Source organism: Ursus arctos, unplaced genomic scaffold, assembly GCF_023065955.2.
Source record: "Ursus arctos isolate Adak ecotype North America unplaced genomic scaffold, UrsArc2.0 scaffold_9, whole genome shotgun sequence".
Lineage (NCBI taxonomy): Eukaryota > Metazoa > Chordata > Mammalia > Carnivora > Ursidae > Ursus > Ursus arctos.
In genome coordinates, this window is record NW_026623111.1 from 67,142,123 (window position 1) to 67,155,254 (window position 13,132).

The 13,132-nt window shown below is 34.6% G+C and overlaps 1 protein-coding gene across 14 annotated transcripts in view; it reads right to left on the bottom strand.

Moving 5' to 3' along the window:
* The window catches only part of MAPK10 (mitogen-activated protein kinase 10), a 531,796-nt gene that overhangs the window by 128,987 nt on the left and 389,677 nt on the right, over positions 1-13,132 (bottom strand). The window lies entirely within an intron of this gene.

A 13,132-nucleotide genomic window follows, 5' to 3' on the forward strand; every position in this document is an offset into this window, starting at 1 on the left:
ATAACAGCCATATGAAAAAGGATAAGAGATTGTATCTATATCCCTTTCTCAGAAAGAAATGAGATACAGAATAATGGGTGGTTTTAATTTTTTTAATTAGGCAAATTTGAATTAAATAGTGTTTACTTCATTTGTTCTCAATAATACAAAAATGCTATTATCTTACATTAAAATTAAACAATTTTAGTCCAAATTAACACTATTCTAAAATGTCACATGACATTTTTTTATTCTTTACAAGCTTAGATTTAAATATCTTGATTGTGTATATTTTGTTTAAGAGAAGTTCTTCTACCTATTATATTTAGCAATTGAAGAATCTGTCCTTAAATTTTGAAACATGATTTATTAATATACATAATATAAATATCCATTATCCATAATTATTGCTTACACATAAATAAACTTATATTGCATTTTGTGACATTAAACAGTTTCAACTCTATAGCTAGAAAGGACCTTGAATATTGTCTAACTTTTTTTTTTTGTGGCACACACTGGTGGATGCCTACCCAGTAGTCATTCCCTCTCCTTTTTTGCCGATTTTGCTTAGGTTTTGAGCGTTCTCATGTTTTGTGGGTTCCTTCCCAATCCCAAAAATTGAAAATGGAATAGTAGAAATCAATGGTTCTCTTTAGAAGGGGCATTAACCCTTCCTGGGCATTTGGGAGATTTGTGGGCATGTTTTGGTATACCATATGGTAGGAGACGTGGCTTGTATACAGTTGGCTTATCAAACAATGCTGGTTGTCCTGCAATGAGTGGGACTTTCTTACACAACGAATAATTTCTTATACAATGAATAATTTCTTACATCCCTCATGACTTTTGAGTTATGCCAAAGCTTTAATTAGTAAACAAAAGAAAATAAAAACCCTGCCTTTAGTGTTCTGAGTCCAGAACCTAAACTAAAGGATCTTTGTATGGTTTTAATACATATTGACTTCTGAAAATCTGATTCTCACATAATTTGAAAGAAGATTTAGACCTCTTTAGGCTCTGAACCTCTGGTTGGTCATAAAACCATTGTCCTTAGAAATTTTTGGCATTTCATTTCTAAATAAAAAAATTGAAATAGAAAAGTACAAACTAATTTGTCCCTACATGCTCTTGGAAAGGGAGCAAGGTGGCACCAAGTAATATAAACAAGGAGAGTACAGTGGGGATTATATGGACGTGAGTGGCAAAACCTACAAATCTAGTCTGAGGACCTTACGACCCCAGAGAGACTTAAAGCAGAATGCACATGACCGTCAGCAGCCTATGACTGGAAGACATATGGTCGCAGCAATCCAGTACAAATACACACAGACCTCAAAGAACAGAATGGACTAAAGATGAGAAATCTAGGTTGTTTGGAAAGGAGACTGAAAATTCAGGTCATTTATGAGTACAATAAGGAAAGGTCTGAAATTCAGGAGATAGTCTGGGAAGCATGGAACAGGAAATTAAACAAGACTATTAAAAAACAGGATTGGGGCCACTGGGTGGTGCAGTTGGTTGAGCATTGGATTCTTGGTTTCTGCTGAGGTCATGATCTCAGGGTAGAGAGATCGAGCCCCACCTAGGGCTCCATGCTCAGCGGAGTCCACTTCAGTTTCCCTCGGCCCCTCCCCCACCATGCACATGCTCGCGCTCTCTCTCTCTCAAAATAAAATATATAATCTTAAACAACAACAACAACAATAAAAAAAAACAAACAAAAAACCCAGGGCATTGTAAGTCTATTCCGGAGACTATAACAGGATTTAGCATTTAAACAATGAGTGTGGACTACACCAAAAGCAAGAACATTAGTATTTAAACAATCAACAATCCTTGATTTCAACTGCAGAATCAGGAATTTCTCTCCACACCACAGTCCATTTCTACTCTAGGCTTTTTGGTATATCAGCAGACTAACCTTATTAAAGTCCTTTTTTTTTTTCTTCCTAACTTTGAAAGGTAAAAGAGTAACTGAAGAAGTTAATAAATATAAAAACAAAAAAACAAACAAAAGTAAGTGGAGCTAGACTACCAATGAATTCATTGCCAAGGTTAATTTGGTATGGATGAAGTGTCTGACTTCATTTGTCATGTTCTGATCCTTTTTTACATCCCTTAATGTTCTCATTTCTGACCACCCACAAAATTCTCAGCACACAACTAGCTTCATCAGACCCACATAATCCACTTCTCGTTCCCCAACTTATTCTCTTCACCTCTGAAATGTCACTTGTTCCAAATGTACTGCAAATATATACTAACCATATGTAATGTTTTGTGTTCCAGACACCTGACTTCATGCTGTCTCTTGGTACCACCCTACTCCTTCAGACTTGCCTATGGTTTTTCTAGCCTTGGTCTCAGTCTTCATATTATACTTGACTCCACTATCCTGGCCCTCCTCTTTCAACATTTTAATGTATATTCAAAGAAACCAAGGGAATTTAACAATTCAGGCAACATCTTTTTCAGACTAACCCTAAGGGATAGTCTACTCAACATTTACAATCATTTAATTCAACAAATACTGATAATATACATGTGCCAGATATTCCATGCCAGATGCTGGGTTTGGTACTGGAGATACAACAAAAAGATAAGGTCTCTGTCTAGATGGAGGCAGTCAAGTAAGCAAGAAGTTAAAATACAGATGATATATTCTGTAGTATAATAAAGTACAGGTGCTGGAAGCAAAAAGGAATAGCAACTAATTGCTGGCATTCATTTTCATTGATTCATATACTATGTATAAAACAACTACTAGATGCCAAACCACAGGTATAAAATTGGTAGTGTTTAAGAGGAGACTTGGTCAGTGTTTTCTCAGGCTAACAGTATCCCTGGACCACCCCTCTGGTTCTCAAATGTAAATATACACTTGGAGCACCCAAGGAACTTGACAAAAGGCAAACCGTTGTCACACCACCATGGAGATTTGAATTTAGGTCATCATCATAGGTCCTGATGATCTGAAGATTACTAGGCAATCCAAGTAGTTCTGACTTGAGGATTTGAGAATCTGACTTTGAGAAAGTCAGCATTAAAGCAGTCTCTCATGGTGTGCTTCCTGGAGCACAGCATCACCTGGAAACCTGTTAGAAACGCAGATGCTCACTCCCACCCCATACCTATTGAATCAGAAACTCTGTGGGCAAGGCCCAACAATCTGTTTCAATAAGCCCTCTAAGTATGCTGATGCATGTTAAGAACTGTACACTACAGAGGAAGGATCATCTGAAGACTGTGAAATGGAACTTACACCTCTGCCTGACATATTGGAAAAGTAAAATGATTATTTCTGCATCTGCATCAGGAAACACATTTTGTGTCTTTATGGATTGCCAAATTCCATTGGTCACGGCACACCCAAAGTGGAAACCAGAGTCTTAGTTAGGACAAGGATTACCCCTCACCTCAGATTCAAGTATTTGGAAGAGCCCCACTGCCCCAGACTCAAAGACTTACTCAAGGTCCCGGTATTAAGACAGGTTAATAGTTGGCCAAGTGCTTTAATGGAGTAAGTACATCATTGCAACTCAGCAATTGTTCACACTGCTGAGAAGTGTCCAGTAATTTTTGTCAGTGCATACGTATAACAGAACTTTTCATACCATGGGGGAAGCTATATATGGACTTGGTAGTTTGATAGAAATGGTTAAAACAATCGTAGAGTTTATACCAGCAGGAAACTTTCAGTAAGAGAAGAATTTCCAGTCAAAAGTGACAAATAAAAAAGCTATTCAAATGAAATATCTAATGACTTGACACGTTTTCTAAAATAAAAATTTTTTAGTGATCTTTTATCTCCATTTTAAAGCATATAATTTCTCACAATAACATTGAAAATCATTGTTACAAAGTTTGTGAGTTCACACATACATATATACACACACAATTTCTTTTCAAGTATCTTCTTTATACCAAGCTTCGAATTAAACTTCATGTAAAATCTGAAAGTTAGAAAACACATCTTTGATAGTACCTCACATAACTGAGAAAAGGCTATTTTAATTTTATTTTTTACTTATTTTTTTTTAAAGAGAAGGGGGACAGAGCACAAGTGGGGTGGGCAGAGGCAAAGAGAGAGAGAATTCCAAGCAGTCTCCATGCCTAGCATGGAGCCCAACTCGGTGCTTGATCTCATGACCCTGAGATCATGGCCTGAGCCAAAATCAAAAGCTGGACACTTAACCGGCTGAGCCACCCAGGCACCCTGTGGCAAAAGGCTATTTTAATTGTTAAACAGTAAGACATAGAACAGCATTGGAAATATTCTTGGATTGATGTCGTAACCAAAAATTTAATGGCAAATATGTTGTGTTGAAAAGCTTCGTCCAGATCTCATCTCTGCCCCAAGCTTACAAATCCAAATTGAATTTCAAAAAGGTCACAGAACTGATGAGCTGAACCCAAAAAGAGAAGAACCAAACCTTCACATTGGGAGAGCATGCCTGGCTAATAGTGTGAGGTAGAGATTCTGAAGTTTTAAAATGGATCAGAACTACCTGAGGAGCTTGTAAAAAAAAAAAAAAAAAAGATTGCTGAGCCCCACTGGAAAGTTTCTGATTCAATAGGACTCAGGTAAGGCCCAGAGTTCATATTTCTAACAAGTTCTATACTTAGAGAACCACTATTTTAGAAAATAGTAGATGTAAGAGACATGAGACATCACAATTAAAGAGAGCTAGTTGGAGAGGCAAAAAGTAGAAGCAGTGCAGGTCAAACCAAGTAAACAAAAGATGTGGTATCAAAAATTTCACAGTGGCCCTCTTTGGTATCCGCACCTCATTAGCAGGCCCAGATGTCATATTCCCAGGGCAAGTGTTTCCCTCTCTCATAGGCATAATATAGTATCCAACTAATGTTCTCTCAATTAGCTCATGAAAATAAACATTCCATCATCAGTTTATATTGAACTTATACTAAAACCCAAAGGTATTCATAAATGCTCACCAAAACGGAAAGTCTCTTTCCAGAGAATAAATTAATTATGTTAATTATAAATAAGTAATATTATATTTAAAAATTATAAATCATCACAGTGGTAACTTATGAAAATCAATATGGTTCAAAATAATTATAGGTTTGGAATAGTCTATTCTATTATTGATTCACATTATTTTTTAAAATAACTCATTTCTCCAGTGAGTATTAATCTCGTGTTTAAATGAATCAATAATTATTTCTATGTGGATATAAGAGAATTTTTTTTTTTGCAAAAATTCAAAGCAAACCAATTTCCTCCCTGTCCCCCATCTGCCAAAAAATTTCAAAGCTAAATTAAAAGAAGCCGTTATTGCTGCTGGCAGTTTGGTAGGCAGTTTGTTAGAGAGGAAGTCTGAATATAATCTGTTCTGTGAAAAGACTCCATGTTCTGCAGACCAGTAAGAAACGGCTTTGTGCGATGAGTCCCCATCACCAGTTAGCTGCTAGCCTATAGCATGGAGTTGCGAAGAAAAACATCCTACATTACTGATCCTATCCTGCAGGTGTCCAAAACCTTGATTGCATTATTCTCAAATTTAATAACCTATATGCGACAAGTACTCCCTCCCCATTTTCATTTGTGCATGACTGTCCTACGTTACTACTAGTCAGTTCCTGAGCAGGAGACATTAGATTTAGAAATTTTTAGAGGTTAAGCTTCCTTAGTTTCTCTTGAATGATATAGCTGAAAATAGCACCAGGCCTGGATTAGTTCTGTACTTAACTGCTGTGAAACCTCGAGCAAGTTGTTTTATTCTTTCATTAATTTTTTATTTATATTCTGATTTGTGCAGAACACCATCAAAGATATGGGATCAATAAAACCATTAAGTCCAGGTTTAGGAACAGATCTCAAATAAAGCAGGCTGGGAGATGACAGTTTTATCAGATGGCTTAAGTTAAGAATATCTATTGTTTTGAGCACAAACCAGTGTCATTCTTCCACCAAGCCAAAAGAAAAAATTAATGACAACAACAACAAAACACAAAGAGTGGCAAGTTTTGATTCATTAATCTCATAGAATATATCATACCAGGTCACAGGAAAGATAAAATTTCTCTAGCACTTAACTTCAGGAAGAATATATTCAATAGTTCTTCATATAACTCTGGGAATCAAACATCAGGCAGTAGATATAATATTTTTAATTAAAGACATAAAAATGTTTCATATGATTTATACGACATCAGTTCTCAATAATTCAAGGGGAGAAAGAAAGGTGAAGCAGTCTTAATTGCTTACCTACTAAAGCAGAACTTTGCATTCTGTTAAATACTGTATTTAACACTGACTATAGGTGAGGAAAGTGGCATACAGTGGCTGTTAATTGTCTCACAGTCTTGCAACCATTAATTAGTGGTGTCAATTAATATAAACTGAAATTTATTCAACTCCAAACATGTGCTCTTTTTTTTTTTAACTAAACCATTCACTAGGTCAGCTAAAATAATTTAGAACAATGATATGGTTTTCTTATGATCAGGTGAGTTATAGGAATAGGGCTTAGAAAATCAAGAGAAATGAATTAACGGCATCTCCTTCTCTTACATTTATGAACTAACTTAGCAAGGAGTTTGAATTTAATGGAACATTACATAATTCAGGGTTGAAGTAGACAGTGTTGGTGAGGGAAAGCTCGACTTTCAGAACTGCCTAGAAATTTAAAGGGTCTGATTTCATTCATTTGTTAAATATATATTGATCACTTACTGTATGCCAGGCACTATCGAAGATGCTATGGATATAACATCGATCTATCTCAATAGGATAGCCAAGATAAATTCACTACAAAATGCATCTCCAGAAAATTAACTGGTCAATCTCTTGGATATTATTTTAGTATTGTCATTTGGATACTAAAAAGTATCTGCCAAACGTGATGATTGTGCTTTTGGCACACATGATATTGAGCTATTCATTCTCATAGTGATGACCCACAGATTGAGTTGCTTCAGGATGCTACTCCAAGACTGTTACAGGAAGTCAGAAACTATGCCGCCTATTCCATTTATTATGGCAAAAGGTATGTGTTCAATCCATTTTAAATCTGAATCAAATTACATGTGAGTTTTAAAGGAGGAGATTTGAGACAAAATACTTAAGGATATTTAGGATTCAATTTTGTTCTGTCAGGAGCATATTTTCTCCACTCTTGTTTCTTAAAGAGTTACTCCAGAAGGAGGATTATGGCCTGAAATGTATATGACTTTTATATTGGTTGCCCAAAGATGGATATTCTGTGGAATCAATGGCTTATAACAAATCAATAATGAAGTAAAACTTTAAGACTTAAATTATGTTTAACCGTTATTTTCAATGACGTGAAAAAGCACAGAGCAGTAATCAATAATAAAGCAAACATGGCTTCTGCCTCCTGTTATTTCTATGCAAAGGGAGAAAACTACTACTGCTTCAATGCCTGCTATGCACCAAGCTAGTATTAGGACCAGACACTGTGCTGGATTATAATAAATCATTTCACATAAGACTTCATATTCTCATTTTGCAATTGAGAAATCCTAGACTGAGAACTTCAGCAAAGGGTAAAAAGCCAGCTTTTATCTAAGAATCCTGACTGTAAGGTCTTGGTTAAGCTATTTACAGTTTTACACTCATTGTACTTATTTATGGAAGGACAGCAATAATCTACTTCTTTTCTTTAGTGAGAAGGTTAAATGAGATAATCTATGTAAAGCTCTCAGTGTGGTATAAGCTTATAAAAAAAACCCTCAACAAAGTTTATTATTATTATTATTATTACTACTACTACTATAATTATTATTGAGAAGTTAGATAACATTTAAAGACACATAGCTAATTAGCAGTTTAAGAATGTTTTTAACAAAAAGTTGGCTTGAACTGTAGTACAATCCCAAGACACTATGATATTGCTACACAGTTAATGTATAACCAACAGGGTTCAGAACGGTCAGGTAATAAAATATTTTTCTGTATTTTCATTTGTGGCAAAAACGGTATTCTATGAATATTCACGTGCTCCACCACATTTCCCAGCCTTCCCTGTAGTTCTGTTAGGGCCACGTGATGAGTTCTGGCCCATGAACTACGGTAGAAATGGCAGGTGTTAGTTAATGCAGGGGCATTTAGGGGATGTGCCACCAGAATCCACCTTTTTCCACACTCTGGTGTCTTAGTTGGCACAGCACAAGATGGCAAGAACCTAAATTCCTGAGTCACAAGGTGGCAGAAACCAAAATTCCTGAGTCACCTGTGCTAACCTGGACTAGACTTTGTATAAGAAGAAATAAACCTTTGCCCTGATAAGTCACTGAGACTTGAGGTCTATTATTGCAGTATGTTTTTCATTCAACAAATACTTATTTTGGTCTTACAATTCTGTTAGGCAATGTTCCAGCCACCAAGAATAGAAAGTTCCTATCCTCAAAGAGCTTAATATTAAATTCTTCCTTACAGGATCAAACTTGGAATACTGACTTTATTATCACTGTGATCTAACCTACTAAACTAATCACACTGAATTCTACATTTCTTACTTACATATTTCCATTTTGTCTACAATAAAGAAAAAAGAAGTCTAAAATAGGCAATAATAAGTGGTATTAATAAAGCAAGACAGGAAAAATTCTCCAGGTTAATAAATAATAGCTCATTTGTAAAGAAATTCTTTCTCAGGGTAGGAGTAAGAAGTTATATTCCCTCATAAGGAGAGTAGAAAGTCATTTAGGAGTCAAAATGTTTGCAAGTTATCTAAATTTCACTGACTTATCTATAAAACAATTTTTTGTATTCTTTAGAAGAGGAAATTAGAGTTTATCAAATGATATATTTAAAAACGGACACTAGAACCCTGTTTTCATATATACAACAAAGAGCAGTATTCTTTTTTTATCCTTTTATCTTTTTTAAAATTTAAATTCAATAATTAACATATAATGTATTATTTGTTTCAGGGGTACAGGTCTGTGATTCATTAGTCTTATATAATACCCAGTGCAAAGAGCAGCATTCTTAAATCCAAATGATCCTGAGTCTCTCATTGCAAAACTATAAAAAGATCTAATCAGTACCAAAGTTTAGCAGTTCTGTGTTCTCCAAAGTCTGGGTTTTCACCTCTTTGAATATGTGCTTTTGTAACTGCTTTAACATTTTGGAATGATTTAGAGATGTATAGAATATATAACCAAATAAATATTCACCTTTAGAGAAGATGAACAAAGGAAGAGTTGAACGACACATTCCAGATTGGAACTGGCTTTAGAACTCATGATCGATGTTAACATTATTCTTCTTAACCTACTGAAAAATTCAGCCTTTGTTTATCATACACCCCAACCTCAGATAATACCTGTACTGAAAAGCAAAATTATCCCTTAATGCATTTTCTAAAGTCTCACATAGAATTAAAATAGTGCATTTAAGGAATTAGTTGACTACTTAAGAACACTATATAGATCAGAACAGAATCCACACATTGACGTGTTTCTTGCCGAGCATGATTTACCATACACTGAAAACCACAGATACTTCTGTGATATTTTACGGTACAAATATTTTTAAAGATATAGGTAATAACTTCATTTAATTTGATTAATACTTCAACCATAGCTGAACTTGTAGTACTAAGCTACATCTATATTAGGTTAAGATCATTCAACAAGAAATCAAGTTCAACCTTTTTTGTGCCTCAAGAAAACCAAACACATATCCACAATCAACCAGTAGAGGAAAGTTCATCATTATAGAACCAAATCTTAAGACCCTTACATTTTTTTGTTAATCTTTGTAGCATAACTGAATCTATTCATTAACTCAAATAATTATTTAATAAATCATTAGGGAAAAAAACTGCCCAAGATATAAGACACAAATATAACGTTAAATTTACTCTTTTGAAATTTGCTGCAGCCATTGTCATGTGTGGACATATGGAAAAAAACTATTATCAAACATCATGAAACATTCATTCATAAAAATAGGGTTGTTAGTTATCCTGACAGTATAGCTAACTTAATGATTTATTTCATGATTCAGGATATACCATGTTTTTACAATAATGTTTGCTATGTCTTTAATAATTTACCTATGGACAGTCCATGCACTAAAGCATATATGTTGGGATTTTTTTTAAATGTACGCAAAATTAAATGCAATGTATAAAAGCAGATATAGAAGAAAGTCAGAGTTGGGTTTCCTCGAATAACACACAGGAGAAGAAACCCCTTAAAAGGAGAAACTAAGGGATGCCTGGGTGGCTTTGTTGGTTAAGCAGCTGCCTTCAGCTCAGGTCATGATCCCAAGGTCCTGGGATCAAGTTCTGCATTGGGCTCCCTGCTCAGTGGGGAGCCTTCTTCTCCCTCTGCCTGCTGCTCCCCCTGCTTGTGCTCTTGCTTGCTCTCTCTCTCATGCTCTCTGTCTAGTAAATAAATAAAAAATCTTAAAAAAGAGAAACTAAGGTAAAAATTTTCTTTCCTTGTTACATGAAAAACTAAAATAATAAAGAAAAGGTTTATCAGTTTATATCTCAAAATCATAGCCATCCATTTACAAAATACCAAGAACCTCAAATATATCCATGCTCAATCTACTGATTCCCTTAATCCATATTTATAGGAAGTCAGTGTCTAAGTCAGTGTTTTGAGGTGGCAGACAATCTCCCCCCAAATCTAAAATATACAAACAATGCCATTTATTTCACAGACCACCAAAAATATTTTTCAGTTTCCCTGTTAGATTACATAGGTTTTCCTTTGCCTTGCCCCATCAAAATATCTTTTCATTTGTTGTTCTATTCCCCTAATATTGGTATAAAAGTCTTCTTTCCATCTCAGATGGCCATCTGATGAAGTGTAAAAATTTTAACCAGATAGTTTCATTGTCTTTGAAACAGAAACACCATAGACCTATCAAATGAGATAAAGTTGGGCAAATCAAGTTACTTTAAATTCAGTATGCCTTAAACGCAAAGAACTGTTTGTTTTTTTAACCATATAACCCTGGCATCAGGTTTCATGACATTTTTTTAAATGTCCTAGGTGATGTGATCTGAACATATCACTTAAAACTAAATAATTCCGCGGGCATTCTAGAATACCTATCTTTCGGAGTTCCCTGGTTTATTTATTTCCAGGTTTATAAAAAAACTCTAAAAAGTGAATGCAGCCCATAAAATATTTGCTAACAGCCTGAAATTTCTAAAGATCAAAAGAGGAAAACATCTGAACACTAAAAAATAATAAATCAGAAGTGATCGGCAATTTTGTTAAAAGAGTAAGTTTTCCTCTATTTAGAACAGCCATCATCAGTGGCTAAGAAAATTATTACATGTATACACATAATGCTTTTATTATCCAGACATTTGAGTAACAAAATAAAATTCAATTAACTAGTCAAGTCATCTAGTAATATTTTGTTTATTTAAAAAAACACTGTCTTAACTAGAAAAAAAATTCAACATGCTTAGTCTTGGCTATCTTACCTAATAAGGTTTAAACCAAAAAATAGTAAGAACTCAAAAGGCACTGAAGAACAATTTGACAATAATAACTTCAAAATGAAACTATTTTTGTCATATCCTCAGTAATATTTTAGACTTTATATATTACAAACATCTCTTGGAGTTTATATAAAAGTGTTTTTCTTTTTCCTACTGAGGACCAATTGATCTTAGGCTTCTTTGCATTTAATCATAGTATGTCAGTTCTTGTTATACTTAACTGCTACTCGCTTCCATGAAAACACTGTACACCAATAGAAGATTTCAAAAAGTTCATAACAGGACTAGGGAAAGACCTTGTAGTATAATAGTTGAGATTTCCAACTCTAGGATAAAATGTAATTGGATTATGCCTTCGATAATTAATAGTGTTGTGAAGATTAAATGAAGCAAAATCTTAATAAAGTCTTCTTTGATAACTATTGAGTTTTGGGGGTTTTTTTCTGACTCATTGTTTAGCACATGGCTGTTGCCGAGGTCTTTAACACAAAGAGGAACAGGTTTTCAAGATTATAAGCCCAGCCACTCTCTATCGTCCTTTAGACTAGACAGTGTGTTCTTTGAGAACAGTAATGAATGATAATTCATCCTGCATCCCTAGTTTTTACAAGTTGCAGGCTTGTATCATAGGTACTCAGTAAAGATGTATTGAATACATAAATGGTGGAATCAATCAGTAATCAATCAGTCAATACATAGATATCTCCTTGCATAGAAAATGTAAGGAGGCAGAAAAAGTTTCTGTGTCAGAGCCAAACAGAACCTCAATGGATTCTGTCTCTTTATTTCTAGTTTACTTACATATATAATTCTCAATTCATTAATTTGAACCCTCTGTGAAAATCCAAAATTAAGAAATCATTTTAAATGATTCATGACCAACTCAAGCATCAGTAAACATTTAGAGAGGACAACAAGTTAATTACGTTTAGATAAATGTTAGGTTAACACTAATTTGTGATAGCAAAATAACCTAAATGCAATTAGATCTATTAATGTACACTTATAAAATGTTAAGATGTTGAGAAATTGACTTGATTTTGAAAACAAAGTAAACAAATTTCTACTCGGGAAGTGGTGTTTCTCTATTAAGTTTTTATTTACCCTCTTGTATTCAAAAGGCATTTATTGCACATTTACGGAATTAAGGTAGGTTTCTGGACTTGGAAATCAGAGATGAGGATGCCCTGGTCCTGTCCCTGAGGCACTCAGTCACCATGGCTGGTGAGGGAAAGATACAAACCTGTCCAACTAATGGTAATGTACGTCAGGATGTGATAAATGCTGTAGATACCCATAGACATGCATGTGGTTTCCAACACGCATTTCTGTGTGTATATATTCCTTGGTTAAAATACTGACTCATCTGTTCAGTACAACAGAGTTCCAAAAATAGCACTTTTACAGATTTCTTTTTTCAATTTGGAAAAGTGAAGTTAAACAGCTCTGTAATTCTCCATTCAATTGAGAAAGGAAAGCTAAGAAGGCTTACCTGTTTCTCAGGGAGATGCAGAGTGTTTGCACTTTCAATTCCCTGTCAGTCTACATTTTTGCAAAGGATTCATACCAGTCCAAACTAAAGATTATTCTTTTATTGTCTAACGTTACACAGACAAATTTCTCCCCATAATATAATGAGAGACCTCTTGCCTACAAAAGCTGCTTGTTGGAATATTAAAAAAAAA